At 39.3% G+C, this 16,551-nt stretch overlaps 1 protein-coding gene and 2 long non-coding RNA genes across 3 annotated transcripts in view; 2 read left to right on the top strand and 1 right to left on the bottom strand.

The window, feature by feature from the left end:
* The window catches only part of Aph1b (aph-1B gamma-secretase subunit), a 59,923-nt gene that overhangs the window by 28,569 nt on the left and 14,803 nt on the right, over positions 1-16,551 (top strand). The window lies entirely within an intron of this gene.
* Positions 841-8,855, bottom strand: LOC146894580 (uncharacterized). Its single transcript, XR_015001767.2, has 4 exons — positions 8,633-8,855; positions 5,518-5,562; positions 3,153-3,215; positions 841-937 (listed from the first exon to the last, which is right to left on the bottom strand). It is a non-coding gene; the product is annotated as an uncharacterized LOC146894580 (long non-coding RNA).
* On the top strand, positions 14,022-14,634 carry LOC125393263 (uncharacterized). The gene is made up of 2 exons (XR_007229752.3): positions 14,022-14,144; positions 14,327-14,634. It is a non-coding gene; the product is annotated as an uncharacterized LOC125393263 (long non-coding RNA).

The following is a 16,551-nucleotide window of genomic DNA, read 5'->3' as shown; positions in this document are numbered from 1 at the left end:
GCACCCAGGTGAGAAGGCATTTCTTTAGGACTAGTTTAGCTACCCATGCCTTTTTTCTATATCCTTAGAGGTAAAGGTATAAACAGTTAATCTCCTGGGCTATGATCTTATGTTAATTGAAATCAGGGAGAAGCGTAAATACAGAATATTAGTAGCTTGTTAGTTTAGAGCAAAAGGCCAGTAGATTACACTGCAAGTCAGGTTTTCCGTATTTAGTGTACATACACTCCCATGGGTCTGTCTATGGGTCTGTCTATGGATCCCAGGCACTACCCAAGAACAGACCATCCAAAGAAAATTCCTAACATTTCACCCATTTTAGATAGGATCACCTGTCAGCACACACCCATGGCTTTTCACCAGGACACCCTTAGACAAATGTCAGCCAATCAGGATTGAACCCATCACCCCACATCCTACTAAAGTACCTTTTCTGTTTTTTTGTTTTGTTTTGTTTTGTTTTGTTTTGCCTTTAAATAGTGCCCTCTAGAAGGGTGGGGTAGCTCCTCTCACTACTGCACCAACGAGGTCCCTCCTGGCTTGTAACACACACACACACACACACACACACACACACACAATAAATCTTATTTTTGCATTTCAGTGAGTTGGTCTCCCTTGTGAGCTTTTGGGGTCCTCACGGACTGGGCATAACAATAGTAGAATAATTTCCCCAATTACAAGGAAAACTCATGCTTTTCTTTAAACAATCACAGAAAGAATGATTGAATCTTGCACCATAAATTTACACAAATCCACACACTTATATGTCTTTTTTTCTTGAGTCCATAACTTATCCAGGATATCAATTTTAGGTTTTCATCTCCTATTTTATTTTCTGTTTCTCTTCATATATCTATTTAAAAACATAGTTCCAAATTTGATGTGTCACTGTTAATAGGTTCATTGTACTTCTTCTTCTTCTTCTTCTTGGGTTCTGTAACAATTAATTATTTAAATAGTTTTTATGCAAACTACTTCAGACAATATATGACAAATTAACTCAAAATGGATCAATAATCCAAATATTTGAGCTAAATCATAAAACTCTTAAGGACTCATATGTTAGTTAAGTAAAACTTCATAACCTTGGATTTGGCAGATAAGCCCTAGTTAAGACAACAATAACACAAATGGACAACTGGGCTTATTAAAAATTAAAAACTTTGACACATCAAAAGATGATCAAGAAAATGAAAAGAAAACCTAGAGAAATACTGTCACGTTGTATAGCTAATAGAATGAAAACTCAACAGCAGAAAGATGAATGATGCAACTTCAAAATGAAGGGGAAGAGAAGGAGAAAAAATTCAATTAAATTATAATCTCAAAAAATAAAAATCAGTGAAGAACCTGAGTAGGCATGTCTCCAAGAAGACATACAAGTGGCCAGTCACCACTTCATGCTTATTATCTTCACTCGTTAGAAAAATACTCGAGATCATTGTGAAATACAACGTCACAGTTACTAGAATAAAAAGGAAAAGAAGATTCGTAAGAACATAGAGAAAAATGGAGCCTTTGCACATTACTGATAGGAATATATAAAACAGCTATTTAGTAACTAAAAGCTAGATACTAAAACCACTCCTATGTAATAATTCTAAATGGTTGAAAACAAAGGTCTGAACAGATGCTTGTACAAGAGCCTAAGGCTGTCTGTACAGGGATGAAAAGTATGCAGTCACATAGGATGAAGTCCTGATGTAGGTTCAGTGTGGATACATTATGCTAAAATGAATGCATTATGGTAAAAGTAACAAGCCAAAATATAAGCCAGTATTAACAGGTTCTATGTATGGGCTGTGTAGGACCCATAGGTAGAGAAAATAGATTAGGAATCAGGAGGGGTTTAGAGAAGAGAAGTTACTTCTTCAGGAATAGGAGTTTTATTTAGGGCTCTGAAAGTGGATTTTAAATCCTAGACAATTGAATAAATCAGTGCATCGTGTTTTCTACCCATTTTAAAGCATGTGTTATATAACACAGTTAAGAAACTGCCTTAAACACAGAAATGATTTAATTACCTAATTATATGCCTTCCTACTAATCAGAGTGGTACTTAATTTACCCTCCTTTACAATTAAGCACCAGCACACACACACACACACACACACACACACACACACACACATATATATATAGTACTAGTAAACAACATTGAACTACAATGCCTATATATGCTCTGTAACCCTTAAAGCAATCATTATGTATTCTTTGGTCTTTGGCTTCTTTTTGTCATCAGTTTTTCACTGTCATCCATGTTACAAGCTCTTACAGTTTGTAGTAAGCAGGATTGCTTTTGCTGAAATAAAATACAAAAACTAAAACCAACTTGGGAAATAGAGTTTTTTGTTGTTTGTTTGTTTGTTTGTTTTTGTTTTCTTACAGCTCTGACTCCATCATCCAGGGAAATTAGGACAGGAACATAAGGCGAGAACAGAAGCCTGATGCAGAGAAGCTGATGCAGAGGCCATGGGAGAATGCTGTTTGCTGATTTTCTCCTCATGTCTTGCTCAGCCTGCTTTCTTATAGTACCCAGGACCACTAGTCCAGGGTTAGCACTGCCCACAGTGATCTGGGCCCTTCCACATCAATTATCAGTTAGTACTAGGCCCCACAGGCTTGCCAACAGGCCAATCTGGTAGATGGTATTATTTTAAATTTAGGTTGCCTCTTCCTCCACCTTCCAAGTTCAATCTTCTCTTTAGAGTATGTTTCCCTTTGGAACAGCTCCTGGACTGTATATTCCCTGCTAGATCTCCTTTGCCTAGAAGGGTGTCTGGCACAGAATGAGCATTTGGTAGCTCAATGTTTATTAGACTATTTGTTTCCAGAAAAAGATGGATCAATCTGTAACTCAAAGAAATAGGTGGACAAGGAATGTCAAGACAACAGTTTACTGCCCACCTACCTTGATACTAAATATACATCAGGTATGCTTCATGTTGTGTCTAAATGTCAACACCATCCTGTCCAGCCTTAAAAATTGTGCATGAAAGAATTGGCCATGTGACGTGCTCTCTCTCTCTCTCTCTCTCTCTCTCTCTCTCTCTCTCTCTCAAAAAAAAAAAATCACCAAATACCCCATGTCTTTGTTTGCTAATGCTGTGATGAACCAAGATTGGGAAGAAAGGCTTAATTTTACTTACTGGTTAGTCCATCATCCAGGGAAGCCATGGCAGGAACTGAAGGCAGGAACCTGGAGGCAGAAACTGAAGCAGGAGTCATGGAGGAGTGCAGCTTATTGACTTGTTCTCTGCAGCTAGCTTAGCCTGCTTTCTTATACAACCTAGTCCCTCTGCCCAGGGATGGCACTGCTCAAGTGGGGTAGATTGGTTAATCTAATCATTAATCACTAAAATGCTCCCACGGTCCTGTCTACAGACCAGACTGTTGGAGAAAAACCCTCAATTATGGTTTCCACTTCTAAGATTATTCTGACTTATGTTGAGTTGACTAAAAACTACACACTCTATCCATTACTCTAGGCTCATTTCACCATCAGAGAAATGCAAATAAAAAGTACTTTGACATTCCATCTCACCCTAGTCATAATGACAGCCATTATGAAAAAAATTTCAACAACAGTTCTGTGGAGGATGTAGACAAAAGAAAAACTTTGTATATGATTGGTGGGATGTAAAGTATTCCAACCACTTCAAAAAATACAAATATACTTAGACTTGTCTGCTAGTCATGGGACATCACAGTGATGTCTGTGTTTATGGCAGCACATTCATAATGTCGGAGCTATGGCACCAACCTGGGTGTCCATCTACAAAGGAATGGATAAAGAAAATGTAGTGTGTACACAATGGAATTTTTCAGTCATAAAGAATGAAGTTATGCCATTTAAGGGAAAATAATACTATTTTTAGGGAATAGGGAAATAATACTATTAAGTGAAACAAAGCGGTCTCAGAAAGTTCAAATACAAAAGTATCATACATTTCCCATATCTGTGACTCACATGCTTTGTCTAGATAGAAAAACATGTATGTATATGGTGCATGAAAGAAACTACATAGGGGGGACATATAAGACTAGCGAGTGTTGGAACTGGGGAAAGAGGGAAAAGAGAGTAAGTTATTATGGGAGAATTTCCTCAATGCACAATATATACTCACATGAAAATGTCTTATACAGCCTGAGCCACATACAATGAATATATACAATAAAAATTAAAACTAAAACTCAGCGACTATAGAGGTGAGTATGTGGAATCTTTGCCAAAGCAGAGAAAAAAGAGCCATGTTGTACAGTCTAACGTTAGACCATTTTGCTGCTGGATTGCATTGGACATAAAAGAGTTCAGGGGACATTGCTATGCCATCGCTAAGCCTAACCAGATTGCTTGGTTTGTGGTTACTAATTTTAAAAAGACAGGTTGTTAATATCTTAAATATTAACACATGAAGTTTTGTGTCTATAATTTGAAATACAATTTTGGAATACTTTTATTTATGTTAACATGTTATGTTATATTTTTACCAAATTCTTCAAAAATTTGTATGACATAATCACAAGCAAGTTCTTAATTACAGTCCAGCTTCTCTGCTTTCAATGAGCTCTAGGGAACAAAATCTATGTTGACTCTGCATGGTAAGCCTCGTTCCAGAACACAGCAGGTCCTCAACTAGCTGGAGTACACTGAGACGCTGTGTCTGGGGAAAAATGGCATGTCTTTAAAGTAATATTTTTTCCGGTAAACAGTGTGCACTTTGATATCCAATGTTTCCTTTTTAATTAATTTCAAAATGTATTAACAATTCTTTCCTTAAAATTTCTTGCATATCCCAGGAATTATTAAGAAATATGAAGCTGACTTTCCACATCATTTCCCCCCACATATTTCTGAAGGAGCTGTGTTGCTCGTTTCTTATTTAGTTACATTTCTATTAAAATCATACTTTAAGTAAAATCTATATGTGAAGATTTGCCTTATTTGATTAGTGTTTAGTCTGATCTGGAAAATGTTTCTTGTGTACTTGAAAACACAGATTCAGTGGTTAGTACCTGTCAGGGTAGTTGTGTAAAGGGTCTTTTAGAGCCTTTCTGGTTTAATGCCCAGAGTTTCTGTCATTTACTAAGAGTGATTAGAATATTTTATACAAGGTTTAAATTTCTGTTTGAATTGTCTGTTTTCTTCAATTTTCAGATTTTGCTTAATTTGTGTTTTTTCATTGCTAGATGACTTTACATTTATTATGATTACTTTTTGAATGAAAGATTTTTTCTGTATTTCTTTTAACATATCTATATCTTTGAATCAGATGTGAATCTTTTGGGCTTGTTCTGTAACTCAGGCTGGCTAGCACGTTGAAGGCTTGAGAAAGCAATATGTAGACAAAGTAAAAAATAAAAATGTCACATGTGCTGTTTAGCTTTGCTAACGTGATACAACCTAGAAACCTGGGAAACAGAGTCTGTGAGGGATTCTGTGCATCAGGTTGGCCTATGGGCGTGTCTGTGGGGGATTGTTCTGATCAGTTTAATGGATGTGGGATGACTTACCTTGAACATGGGTGGCATCCCTCCTGTACACAGATGATAAATGGGCTGAGAAAGAAATCAGAGAAACATCACCCTTCACAATAAGCCACAAATAGCATAAAATACCTAGGAGTAACTCTAACCCAACAAGTGGAAGACTTGTATGACAAGAACTTGAAATCTTTGAAGAAAGAAATTAAAGAACACACCAGAAAGTGGAAAGATCTCCCATGCTCCTGGGTAGGTAGAATTAACATAGTAAAAAAAAAATGGCAATCTTACTAAAAGCAATCTACAAATTCAATGCAATGCCCATCAAAATCCCAGCAAAATTCTTCACAGACCTCAAAAGAACGGTACTCAACTTCATATGAAAAAGCAAAAAACCCAGGATAACCAAAACAATCCTGTACAGTAAAAGAACTTCTGGAGGCATCACATTCCCTGACTTTAAAACTCTATTACAGAGCTGCAGTACCGAAAACAGCCTGGTATTAGCATAAAAACAGACAGGAGGACCAATGAAACCAAATAGAAGACCCGGATATTAATCCACACACCTTCGAACACCTGATTTTTGACAAAGAAGCAAAAAATACAAAATGGAAAAAGGAAAGCATATTTAACAAATGGTGCTGCATAATTGGATACTGACATGTAGAAGAACGAAAATAGATCCATATCTATCACCATGCACAAAACTCAAGTCCAAATAGATTAAAGACCTCAACAAAAAGCCAGCCACACTGAACCTTATAGAAGAGAAAGTGAGAAATACACTTGAATGCATTGACACAGGAGATCACTTCCTAAATACAACCCCAGTAGCACAGACACTGAGAGAAACAATTAATAAATGGGACCTCCTGAAATTGAAAAGCTTCTGTAAAGCAAGTATATGGTCAACAAGACAAAACAACAGCCTACAGAATGAGAAAAGATCTTCACTAACCCCACATCAGACAGAGGTCTGATCTCCAAAATATACAAAAAAAAAAAATCTCAAGAATTTGGTCATCAAAAGAACAAATAATCCAATAAAAAAAATGGAGTACAGACCTAAACAGAGAACTCTCAACAGAGGAATCTAAAATGGCTGAAAGACACTTAAGGAAATGTTCCACATCCTCAGTCATCAGAGAAATGCAAATCAAAACAACTCTGAGATTCCATCTTACACCTGTAAGAATGGCCAAGATCAAAAACACTGATGACAATTTATGCTGGAGAGGTTGTGGGGTAAAGGGAACACTTCTGCATTGCTGGTGGGAATGCAAGCTGATACAACCCCTTTGGATGTCAGTATGGCGATTTCTCAGAAAATTAGAAAGCAACCTACCTCAAGACTCAGTAATATCACTTTTGGGTATATATCCAAAGGATGCTCAATCGTGCCACAAGGACATGTGCTCAACTATGTTCATAGCAGCATTGCTTGTCATAACCAGAAGCTGGAAACAACCAAATGCCCCTCCACCGAAGAATGGATCGGGAAAATGTGGTACATTTACACAATGGAATACTACACCGCAGAAAAAAATAATGACATCTTGAAATTTGTGGGCAAATGGATGTATCTAGAAAATATCATATTGAGTGAGGTGACCTAGACCCAGAAAGACAAATATCATATGTATTCACTCATAAGTGGCTTTTAGACATAAAGCAAAGAAAAAGTAGCTTACAATTCACAATCCCAGAGAACATAGACAACAAAGAGGACCCTAAGAGAGACAGACATAGATCTAATCTACATGGGAACTAGAAAAAGACAAGATCTCCTGAGTAAATTCTTGAGAATGTGGGGACCATGGGAGAAGGTAGAAGGGGATGGGAGAAAAGGGGAGGGAAGCAGAGAAAAATATATAAAAAACAATAAAACATGGGTGGCATCTTCTGGTAGCAATCCAGATAGTATATATGGCCACAGTGATTCTTTTGTTTATGTTAGAACCAGATTCTTCCAGCTTTCAACACAGATTGAAGAGAAAGACTCTTCAGGACTCCTCCAGGTCTTTAGTATCAGGTTGATAGTGCTGAGACATCTAGTCTCATGGACTGAGAAATACTGGGTTTCCACCCTCTTCACTATGAGACAGCAATTGTTGGACTACTCTGACCATAACCTGTAAGCAATAGAATAACTCCTCATTTAGTATATATTCATTCTTTTGGTTCTCTAGAGAACCCTAGTATATATGGTGAACTACTTATAGAGCATAAATAGTTGATTGTTGCATTATTATTCCATCTGGCAATTTCTCTGATGAGAACATTTAATAAAAGTTCATTAAATGTAATTACTAATACAGTTCAATTACACTTGTCACTTGGCTCTTTGTTACTTCTATATGCCCTGTCTTCATATTTTCCTGTTGCCTTTAATGCCTTTTTTTGTGTCAAATAATTATAGTGTTAAGATTATATTTTCTCAGTTGTCATTTTAATATTTTTAAGTAACAAAATATTTGTGTGTGTTTTATGAGATGCACTGTAATTTCTAGTTGCTTACTTTTTGCAAACATCAAACTATATATTTATGGCACACCATGTGATGCTTTGATACATATCCACATGAGCAATGTTCAAATAAGGCTAAAGAACATTCCCTCTTCTCAGATGTCAATATATTCCTGTGCCTTGGAATTGCTTTATCATTTTAAATGATATTTCCTCAGTTGTTGTCCCAGGCATTATAAAGTGTACCTTTGCTTATCAAAATCTAGACCATTGTAGATTTAAAGTGCCAGCATGAATTAAGTCCAATAAAAATAGCACTTTGTTCCACCATAAATTCTTTCCCTCCTACTTCTGTTATGAATGCAAGTGCAGTGTTATTTATATGTTATTTCATATGTTTAAATACTTAAAAATGACTTTTAAAGAAGTCACATTCTATTTAGGTGATTCTTTGGAGAAAATTATGTAATAAGATGCAAGAAAAGTGTCTCTGCCTGATTCCACCAGAGGAAATGCCAAGCAGAGGGTGTGTGATTGATAATGCACTAACTTAAACTTTCATAAGAGATAAGGAACATAAAATTTCAAGTCTTGCAGCAGCGTTCTCTCTTGTATGGTGGTGAGTTTAAAATCTCAGTTCTGAAGAGAGGCAGTGGCTATGAAAGGTTTTACTCACAGTCGCACCCTGACACACGTTTCCATTGCTAGTGTGTCCCTCAGATGCTGCCGTAGTAAGGAAGCAGGGATTTCACACAGCACTTGTAGGAATCAGCTGGAGCCGGAGCTGACTCAAACAGGTGTGGGATTCCATGGAGTTACCTTCTGTAGAGTTGTTCCGCAAAGGGGTCCTGCTCACAGGTGAGGTCAGTCCCTGGGTGGCAGGAGGTGAACTCAGGGAGAAGGACCTAGAGAGGAGTTACTTTCTGCTTGCAAACTGCAAATGGTGAGTCGGGTGCTCCATTTACTGAAACACACACACACACACACACACACACACACAGACAACCCACAACTGTGCAGAGATAATTTGTGAACAGAGAAAAAGATGGACATAGATGTTTGGAGTGTGGGAAGAAGCAGGAGGGAGCTGGGTAGCTCCTCATTAGTGCCCCATTGGAGGAAGGAAAGAGAGCAGAAAGTGTAAGCCACCAAATTTATTGTTCTGTGCAGAGATTTTTGGTAAGGATTTCTTTCCAAAGCAGGTTCTAAGTAGGTCAAGACAATTTTATTTCATTAATATAACAGTCAGAGGTAATAAAATTGTATTTCTTTTTGAAATATTCTTTTTAAAACTTTATTATAAAAATATCACATATTTAAAAAATTGCACCAAAAGTATCCTTATCTGCACATTTCTGCAAACTGCTGTACTGTTAGAACAGCTATTCAGAATGGAAGCTGTAGAATTTCACATTGTGTTTTCCATTTTTACTACTGAATATATTTTTTATGCATTAATCCACCATCAAACTCAAAAAGTCCATGACATAGCTAGAAAAATAATTAACTTTTTATTCTCTTTCATAACTCATATTCAAATTTTCTTCATATGAAACTGCTAAATGTAAGGTTTTATATCTTTGCTAAAGATCTTTCTTGTAAATTTTCTCTTCACATTGAAGATTACAGGAGAGACAATCCCAACAAACAATAACATTCAAGATCTTTGTTTAAAAAATCTATTTTAAGTCTGATCATGTATGTATACTATGTGTATATGTGCTTATATTTTTGTATTTTTTGGTATCAAATTGACTTGTAAGTAAGTGTTCATATAAATTTCAATTAGACATTATTAGACTTTTGTGGCACACACATAAAAAAACAAATATAAGAAAACTAAATAAAAAACAAACATTGTTACTAGCTCCAAAAGTGAGTTTTGTAAGCGAACTCCATGGACACTACAGGGCCCTGGATACTTACTCATTCATTCAAAGGGATCTGGGCCTTTTCCAGGCACAGGGCTTTACAAACGGGCCAGAGTAGTCTCTGACATCACAATCCCTAGTTCTAGTGGACTGCAGGCATGGACAGAGAGAACAACAGCACAACAGCCAGAAGGTGAAAACCAGGTCGGTAGGAAAAGTCAGGGGAGGCATCACCCAACCCCAGAACAGTGTGACTCTGAACGGAGAAGGGTGAGAGGTGTGGACACCCGAGGAGAGAATCCCATCAAGAGGAAACAACATGAGGCTGCGGAGATGGCTCCATGGTTAAGAATACTGGCTGATCTTCCGGACGACCCAGGTTGGTTTCCTAGCACCCATATGAAGACATAACTGTCTATAACTCCAGTTCCAAAGTTCTGCTGACCTATTCTGGCTACCCCAGACACCAGGTGTGCACGTGGTACACAAACAAAACAGCAATAAAATAAATAATAAACAATAAAAATCAAACAGTAACAAAGATGCAACAACTCTGGTGACGCTGAGGAAGTGGAGGTCATGTTTCTTCTCTCCAACAGGTCGGCAGGCAGACCCATGCACCGAGGCTGAGTGATGAACACACTTACTCGGGATAAATGGTTCCAATATCAATGAATTAGTTTTTTCTCTCTTTGCTTCTAGTCTCACTTTTAACCTTCTGGAACACTCCAGTCATGGCCAAACTAACCATTGAAGTGCCAGACAGTATTATTGAAGGGGGCAACATTCTTTTACATAGTCACACTAAATCACAGAATTGTCAAGCCTTTTCCTTCTACAAAGGATTTGATTGCAAAGCAGATGATAATTGTACGTTATAAAATAGCTACTGACTCATGTAAATGGTAGAAAGACAATTTATACTGATGGATCTCTGCTGCTTTTTAGTGTCACCCAGAAGGATACAGGATGCCACAGCCTAAAAGCCCCTGATACATATAACCAGAGTGAACAAACAAATACTATCTTCCTGTATACAGTAAGTGATTCCTTGTAACTTCTGGGCACTCAGTTGTGTGACTTCTAGTTGATACACATTGGACTGTGAGGCCAATGCTGTATCTGCCTATTCTACTTTGTGTCTCTACATTGGGACTGGGCAGTTCAGTGCAAGACACACACAGTGCAGACACTGCCCTAGGTGAGGATCCTTCATCTGACTCCATCCTGCAGAGAGGAGGCTGAGTGCTGGGGTAATGGAACTGAGAATCTGATACTAAGCCCAGACTCTTGTGACTCTCACCATGAACAGAAAGACCCTGTGGGAATCGGAGAGGGAATGGCTGAGGAAACCATAGGATCCTTACATAGAGGTCAGCACACTGAAGCCTGGGCTGAAGATCTCAGTCCCAGAGTTAGTTCCAGCTGACCCTAGGGAGCTTTACTCCAGGGCTGAAATCTTACTCCCTCAGGGATCTGACAGAAAATCATGCTTTATTGGAAGTCTAAAATTCAGTCAGTCATGAAAGAAACGCTTAGACTAAGTGACGTGAGCATCTCCTTCTGAGACTCAGCATGGGAAGCATAGCGGTACAAGTGTCTCAACTATCAGCCACCTGTTCTTATGGGCGTACGAGGAAACAGATGCTCCTGACTATTTGTCCTCAGGGTCTAGCATAGTGGATTCTCCCTTGTACTAGACTCCCTTGTAGTAGACTGCGGATATAGGGTTCTCTCTCTCTCTCTCTCTCTCTCTCTCTCTCTCTCTCTCTCTCTCTTATTTTTTGTGGTTTTTTGAGACAGGGTTTCTTTGTAGCTTTGGAGCCTGTCCTGGAACTCCCTCTGTAGACCAGGCTGGCCTCGAACTCACAGAGATCCACCTGCCTCTTAAGTGCTGGGACTAAAGGCATGTGCCACCACCGCCTGGCGAGATGGCTCTCTTATCCCAAGTTCAGATCATTGTTTATATTTATGGCTGACTTACAGATATGGCAAAGATCATTTACCATGTATGCTATTATATAGAAACGGAGACACAGAAAATAGATTGGCCACATCACAATCACACAGCCACACTGACAGATGAAAAGTACAAGATACCTGTCTATAGCCCCCCCCCCAACTTTTCCACCCCATAGATTCTATTAGATATCTGTGGACCAGCAGTGGGCTGGCTGAGATCTCTGAAAATGAACAATCTTATTTGATCCTTCCTCTGTTCATGGAGCCTCAGACTCAGACTTCCCTTCAAGCAAACAGCACTATATCAAGAGAATAGGGCACTAGGATCCTCACCTACTTGCCACTTGACAGACTCTCCACCCATCGGATCTTCAATAAACAGGGTTGAATGTCAGCGAGAGGATGTCACTGTCTCTAAATAACATCATGCTCCACACAGATGCTATCAGGAGGGAAGATGCTGGGGAGTATCAGTGTGAGATCTCCAATGGGTCAGTTCCAACCAGAGTTTTCCAGTTCACCTAGCTTTTATCAGCGAGTGACCTCACCTCTTATCCTATACCAGAATGGGGGAATTTATTAAGACACAGAGGTAGCCAACATGGTGACAAATTCCTGTAATCCTAGGATAAAACATGGGACAGAAAGAACACGACTATGAAGCCAGCCCAGGTCACACAGAAAGACCCTATCTCAACAAAACGAAACAAAACCCAGCAGGATTTTAACATAATGAATAGAACTGCAATAGGATTAAGTAAGAGTTTAGGTTCTGAACCAACTATGTAGTCAACTCTCAGAGCCATGGAGTACTGATTTCACCATGGAGTACTGATTTCACCATGGAGTACTGATTTCACCATGGAGTACTGATTTCAAGGCGCCCATTGGACACCAAAAGCTGTGGCTGCTCTGAGACCCTGTTGAAAATGGTGCAGTGTTTTGCACATGGCTAAATACATTCTCTCATATACTTAAAACACTCAATATCTAATTCCCACGCTGGGTGATACTAGTCACCCATACTGAATAAGAAATAATAAGAAATAATAAGAACATAGTAGTAAAAATACTACTATGTATTTTTCAGTAGGGACATAATTTGTGATCCACAGATGTCCAATACATGGATACAAAAGACCCATTGGGCTGAACTTCCTATCGTGAGACTGAAGTTTACAATGTGACCTTGCATAGCATTCTTTTTGTGTTAATACTTTTCTGTGTATGGTAAAATTGATATGCTATGATTTTAGCCATTCTGAGGTACACAGTTCAGTGGAATACAACACATTCATATTGTGTGTAACCATCTTCACTACAGTTCGTTTCCAGAACTTTCTCTAGGTCTGTCCCATCTCTTCAGCGCCACGGTCCTTCTGTCTCTGTGAAAGCAGCAAGAAAAATCTCATTATTTTATTGTTAATATTACCATGTAGAAATAAAATTAATTTGGGCACATCCATTTTGTTGTCCTTAATTTTGCTGATTCTGCCCATTAGTTCTAACAACCTTTTCTAAAATTTTTAGATTGTTGAACATATAAGTTGATGTCATTGAAGACACATATTTCATTGCCTTGAAGTAACACACACACACACACACACACAAAATATACAATAAAATATATTTAATACTTTGGAATTCTTATTATTCTGAAAAATAGTAACCTCAAATCTCACTTCAAATGTTAGCAATTGTAATCTATATTTTACAAAGTTAATCGAGATAAATGTCAATGTTATTTTTAAAGCACCATCTTTTGATGAGTTGATTTCTCTACTGTAATCCAGTCTCTCTTTTATATTTATTTTATTCTTTCTTCTCCTCCTTCCACAGGGTGTTCAAGGGTGGAATGTTCTTTTATTTCTTCCTCTAGAGATGGAGGGAGGATCTTACGGTGTTGTTTTAAGTACTTACTGAATCAATAAAGTAACCTGTTGGCAAAATACCACACACACAGGAACTGTTTCACTACTATTAGCTAAAATTATTACTACCATTTTGTATGGATCTTGAAGTCAGGTTATCAGGTCCATCTCTGATTTAACATACAAATTCAGGCCTTTCTTCCACTCTAGATGGGAATTATTTCTCTGTGACACAGGCAGAAATGCATTCCCTGAGGGAACAAACAGAGACCGCATGTGCTGAGAATCTGTCTCCAGGACACCCCCGCTGCAGCACGCTCTGACTTTCATTCCTGCTTCTGTTTTCTTTCCCTGACAGTCGGTCTAGAACAAGGATGTTCTTGCCTCTCAGCTGGAACCTTTGCTGCCATCATTCTTGGAATTGGGGCTGGGGCGGTTCTGATGGGAGCCCTGGTGTACTTCCGGTTTTCCAGGAGAATGGCAGGTACGGCAATCTCACCAGTATAAGTGCCATGCTTAGGAGAGGGCAAGGATTTCTGCACCTCTGCCTAAGAACTGGGTCTCCTATCTTCCTAAACTTCTGTTTCCCTGTACTAATAGGTGTGGGCTCAACCTTTCTGTCCTTTATGGTCCCTGGATTCCTTTGTCTCTTCCATTCCCATCCAGTGTAGAGAAAGAGCTCCATCACTCTCCTCTGCGCGTGTCAGGAAGCTGGAAGCCAAGAAAAAAAGAAACAGGAAATCAAAGGACTAACAAGAGAGCAAGGCTCGCGCCCTGCTGAGCACAGTAGCAGCAGGAGGAAGGGTAAGATGGGAGGAGAACCCAAGGTAACAACGCAGAATCACCAGAGTCCTCTTGGAGAAGAAAACGACGCAGAGAAAAGCAGAGTCTGCCTGTGGAAAGCACAAGGCCATGTATGCAGAATGAGTACAGAAGCCTCAGAATAAAAGAGACCCACAGTGCTGGGAATACAGCTCAAGGAGTAAATCATTTGCCCAGAGTGTAATCCCATGTTCCAAGGAACAAATTAGACGAATACTAAGCACACAGGAAAGGAGCAAACACTAGAAGGGATCACGCTTAGGTTAAGGGAGGATGTGCCATGGTATCAGAAGCATCACTGACATCAAGGAGATCCCAGGAATGATTTGGCCACATTGTCCTCCCTAGTTCATGGAACAGAGGTCCTGTGCTTGGGAAGTATAGTCAGAGTGTGAAACTCACTTGGAGAAGAGACCAGGAGGATTTGACAATGGACAGACACTCAGCCTCCAACCACACAAAGAAAAGCCATGCACTCAGTGAGAATTGATCCCTGCTACCTCAGGTCCTGCTCAGCCTGGGGGCCTAACTTCACAAATCACTCCCTCCTTCCTGAATCTTTCCGCAGGGAATCTCCACTTCCCAGCCCTAATGAGCTCAGAGGTCCAAACCACTTCCTGCCTACAGCTGAGTCCCCTGAGGCAGCTGTGAAGGAAGGGTCACTCCACCTAGGCTAGGCAGGCAGGAGCCATCCTCATCCTGCGACCTTTCTTCCTGCTTTTAATACAGATGCAGGCATTCCTCTCGGGTGAGACCTTCCTTGTCTTGTGAGTTTCTGGGCACTGGGATTCTATGCTCCTCCTTAGAGTTACAGCATGTCACAGGAAAGCACGTCTGAGGAGAAAGGAGAGACGGCTGTCAGCTGCTCCTTCTCTAATACGAAGGCAGTGGACCTGGAGTGAAGATTCTGAGGGAAGCTAATTCCTAAACTGGTTTTGGGTCCCCTTCCCAGCAGCCCAGTCCCTCCACCTGCTACCTTCTTCAGCCAGAAGTCGCGAAGGTTCAGCCATCTTTGCTTTACCATCGCTGGTAACTCTTCTGTTGCTCCTACAGACCATGGCAGCTTTGACAGCTCCATTTTTTTTTTTTTTTTTGGTAAATATAACCAATTTCACTGCCTGTTTTCTCATGGGAATACCTTTAGAGAAAGTAGGGTATTTTTATTGTCTGTCTGTTTGCTCATTTATTTGTTGAGATAAATTTATTATTTGCTCATGTATTCTAGACTACCTCCAAACTCACTATATAACCCAGGCTGGCCTTGAACTTGCGGCAATCTTCCCATCTTAGCCTTTCCAGTTCTGTGATTACAAGCGTATGCCATGACACTGTGTGTTCTCAGAGACAAAACACCATCATGTTTGGCCGTATATTCCTCATTGCCACACTAACGAACACTCGCCTAATCTCTTTCTTCCAAGGGACTATGCAACAATGGGTTTCGTAAAACTCCAAAGGCTGACTCAGGAGGATCTTTGTGAGTTTAAGAGCAGCTTGGTCTATTCAGTGAGTTCCAACATTAAGAGACCCTATCTCAGAAAAAAAAAAGTCTTGGAAAAATCTCCACCCTTTGTTTAAGTGCCTGTTTGTCTCTGTCCCTTGGAAAGGAACTGGATCTCTTTGATGCTCAGTGTTGTCAGCTCTAATGGGCATTCTCTCTACTGCACAACAAGGCTGAGAAGCATTGTCTATAGTTTCAAGTCTACAAAAGGACAAATACATTTAAGAACAAAGCCTGAGGCGTGAGCTCCCATTCACAGGCTAGGACGTAAGTGACTACATTTAAATTGAACTCTCATGCCATACTTCATTCAATACTAGAGATTTTGGTTTATTCAGATTCTGCTTAAATAGCTGTACTGCCACAAACTGGTGTGAGCCTTTTAGTTTAAGGCACCAACCCAAGCAAAGTTTTGCTGCCTGAATTTGCTACCGTGATTAAAATGTGAAGCATTTGTACCTATTTTTATAAATCTTTGCAGTCAAATAAGTTTGTTTCATGAGTCAGGACTCAGGAGCAGTTACTACATAGTTAATGAGTGAATGAGGGATTGTAACTGTCAAACAGG

Source organism: Myodes glareolus, chromosome 4 (assembly GCF_982192425.1).
Source record: "Myodes glareolus chromosome 4, mMyoGla1.1, whole genome shotgun sequence".
NCBI classification, from domain to species: Eukaryota; Metazoa; Chordata; class Mammalia; order Rodentia; family Cricetidae; genus Myodes; species Myodes glareolus.
This window is presented reverse-complemented; position numbering and strand designations above follow the sequence as displayed.